The sequence below is a fragment of the Austrofundulus limnaeus genome, unplaced genomic scaffold, assembly GCF_001266775.1.
Source record: "Austrofundulus limnaeus strain Quisiro unplaced genomic scaffold, Austrofundulus_limnaeus-1.0 Scaffold11, whole genome shotgun sequence".
Taxonomy (NCBI): Eukaryota; Metazoa; Chordata; class Actinopteri; order Cyprinodontiformes; family Rivulidae; genus Austrofundulus; species Austrofundulus limnaeus.
In genome coordinates this window covers 1,935,272-1,939,184 of record NW_013952413.1, presented here as the reverse complement: position 1 = coordinate 1,939,184, position 3,913 = coordinate 1,935,272, and positions in this window count along the sequence as shown.

The window sequence follows — 3,913 nt, the reverse complement described above, 5'->3', positions numbered from 1 at the left end:
ATTAAAAAAATAATAATAAAAAGGACTGTTTTCTGCAGGTGGCTACCAGCAGTGAAGGAATGGTCGCCTGCAGTGGAGCTCTGTTGTCTCCTTTTCCTTTTTTTTTTTCCTTTTTTTTCCGCCGCTCCCTTTCTGCCGGCAGCTGCGCGTCTTCTGAACGCACAGCAACTCTGCGCGTCTCCGCGCCGCGCGCCGGCGATCTTTTCATCATCACACCCACAACTGAGAAATGCAAATGAGAAGGCGGACAAAAGCGAAAAAAGAGCCGAAAATAAACCACATGGTGACAGGATCGCATGCACCACTTTGAGTAAATAGAAACGGAAGCTCTTGTCCAGGAAGCATTGTTTTTTGTTTYGGCCTGGAGGTTTTGGCGCGCCTTATTAAGGCATGAAATCATTGAACACTGTTGATTCGCAACAGGATGGCGCCATTAGGTRCACTTAAATCATGCTTGGCTTGATGTAGCTTTAAAGTGGCCCCTAGATATTTGAGCCAGGGTTTCGTACAGTTAAAGGGATCTCTTCTGCGCCTCGTTCAGTTATTTTAGACTTTTTTTAGAAGGAGAAAATAATGTGAAAAGTTACAAATGTTTATCATTCCCAAGACTTTTTTTAAAAAACCCAACAATTGTCAAACATAAGCCATTTAAAACCCCTTTTTCCTCTCAACAAAATTCCTTCCTCAGAAAAAAAGAGCACCTGGAAGCCATCACTCATGCCCTCCAGGAAAAAAAATATATCATCAAACAAATTCCCTCTTTAACTTTGATCCAACGCTTAATTTCACCCTTTGCATACAGATCCAGAGCAAATACACGCCTGATCCAAAGTATCATTATGAATCGAGCTCAGTAAAATGAATTCTGCCCCGGCGCCAACAGAAAATAAATGTCATCTTTCGCCTCTGGTTTTATAACATGTGTACTTCAGCCTGAACAGACAGTTGTATATCAATCATGGGGTAGCATGAGGTAGCAYTCTGGCAGCAAACTAATGAGGCAGAGAGCAGGAGAGGTTTGAAAGGTTTCAGCACCATAGACAGCACACTGAACTAAAACTCTGGCTCCTGCAGAATGATTTTCTCACAGGAGAACAATCTCTAAAGGGAGAAGGATCCATACAGCTTTCACTGGACGTGGTTTTTCTTTTCCCTGTGTCCTAAAATTTTCATCACTTTAAAACATCTGGTTAAGTTCAGTTTGTAATTCGCAGCTAAAATGATTTCAAAGTGCTATACAACAAAGATAAAAATCTAAATCTAATCCAAATCAGAGCCAGATTCAAATGCAAAGACAATCAAATTCAGATGTACAACACATTTACAAAGAATACATAAAATGCTAGTTTGTCATCGTCATCTGTGTAAGTCAGCAGGTTGTATTAAATCTTTAGTTTGTCACAATCCTCCATCCTGAGCAGCACAGGTGCAGTAGTGTGTCTGTGGTGCGKTATGAAGGCCAAAATTAAGACTATTGCCTGTAGCAGGAGGTTATATTTAATTCTAAACCAGCTATTGGTCTGAATGATAGGTCGCCAACAGTAACTGAGGAACTGGCCCTGGCAAATAGAACGAGACTATTTATTTGTGATAGCATCGGAGAAGCTAGTAACTAGCATGCCTAGGCAGCTCACCTATTTTATTAGACAAAAACCTTTTTGAAATAAGAAAAAAAAACTTAAGTTTCTCCAAAAAGTAACAACTTGATAGTTCTGGCTTTTCCCATAATTTGGCTAAAGAGAAGAAAACACAGTCATAAACCAATAAACAAGGGCAAACACAGCTGCCAGTTCTGCTTATTAAAGCAGTCTGCTTCACGGTAATATGTTTTATGTTTAATGTTTATGCTTGACGTCATGTTGAACAGTAAACTCTGTCTAAGGAACACCTGTCAGTGCTTGTTGCTTATAGGTTTTATATGCCAACCATTTTTGTTGCGAAACTTTACTTTATTCAAAAAATGTTTAATAAAGTGAGCAGACTATCTATGCTAGTCGCTAGCCTCTCTGATGCTAATGCCAGCTTATCCACGCTAGTTGTTAGCCTCTACAGGGCTAACACCAACTTATCCATACTAGTCGCTAGCCTCTCTGATGCTAACACAAATGAATAGTCTCCTCATTTGCCAGCGCTAGCTTATCAGTTACCGGGGGACCACCTGCTCAGTTACCGGTGCCGGCCTATCATTAATCAGAACAATAGCTGGCTTGGGAATTGAGCCTACTGCTACAAGGATATATCAACCACTGGTTGCACAATAGTTTTAATTTTGGCCMTCATRTYGCGCCATAAATTTCCAATCTGAGTSTGCGGATTAGGATTGGATTCACTTTTATACCTCCAGCAGAACCAGTCTCAGGATGAGGGGCCACCTCATTCAGCAGAGGTTTAAGAATCAGGAAAGAGATGCAAACAAACTTAAAAGGGTTGTGCCACGTGTTGTTTTTAATGGAGGAAAAACACAKGTTAATGACAGCAATAATAACAATGGAGAGTAGTGCGAGTAAAAACAGCAGCAGTTTGAGGAAATGTGGCCAGTTTGCCTTCCAGCACCCTGAGCTTATAACACCGTARCTCAGGAAACTAAAGCAACCCCAAACTACAGGATCTGATTGATCAAAATAAATAAATACAAATCTTAAACCTARTTTTAAAARTAGACAGAGTGTCATCCTCACGATCAAAAACTGGAAGATGGTTGGCCTGGCCTGATGGAGTCCTGACATTCTGCTATTAGAAACTCTAAGAACCACAGATAAACCTGTTGTTTGAGAGCAAAAGGGTTCTGGAAGGAAAATAGGGAATAAAATCCTCAAACCAACRATGACACTTATCTGTTGAGAGCTTTGTAAGTTTGAAGTTAGATTTAAAAAAAATTTCTGGGAGTTTTTCAGCAATCCAATGGCGAGAAACTAAAAACAAAAACRATCCCTCCTTCTGCATTCTCCACACTTTCTGTTGTTTACTATTATTTCTGAAATGTCATCGCGTATAAAGTCAGGATTTTACTGCAACCTTGACGTTTGTGGGGGGTTTAGCTGCAAGCGCCACATCGCTGCGTTCATGGCCTGAACACGGACGCCTTTGCTCTGTGTTCCTGCTCTTCCTCCTGGCAACGCAAACTGCACACTCAACCGCTTTGGTTCCTCTGTCTCACATACTGTATGTTCATCTCGTTGACCTTGTCTGGAGGTTCTGCCATGCATGGATTCACTCTGCTGCTGCCAGACTGAAAAGCAATTTTGGTTGATTGTCTTGCAGCACGCTCCACAGTGTACTGAATCTGCAGCCTGTGAGATAATTTAACTGCGACAACTCTCAAGAGTCCAAATGAGTTTTCAGGGGGCAAAATGAGAGGAACTCATAATCAAATCATGACCCCCRCTGGCTGTGTCAATTCACACACGTAAACCACAAAAGAGAGATTGAATTTAAYATGTTTATGAAAATATTTCACCCCTTTTAAATTAAACAGTGCGATGTCGGTGGAGTTAAAAGCCCAGAAAAAAAAACAACACTTCAACAACCTTCTGAGAGCAACTCAAGTTTATTTCGGTCTTTTCTTTGACGTAGTTCCTGTTTTTTGTTGCTGTTTTTTGTTCATCTTGTGCCGTTAACTGCTTGAGTTGTTCACTTGTGACCACTTAGCTTCTTATGAATAAACAGAAGCTGTAGAGATCTGACAAGTGACCTGTTAGCGACAGATTGCATACTTTCGTGATTTCTTGTACACACAAAAGAAATATGCAAGTGTTTCTTCAGTGTCAGTTATTTGATGTCGGTGTCCACCGGGAGTTTAGAAACACAACAAATCTGTACAGGAACTAATATACCAGTGTAAAAACATACAGCGGGTAAAATAAGTATTGAACACGTCACCATTTCTCTCAGTAAATATATTACTAGAGGTGCT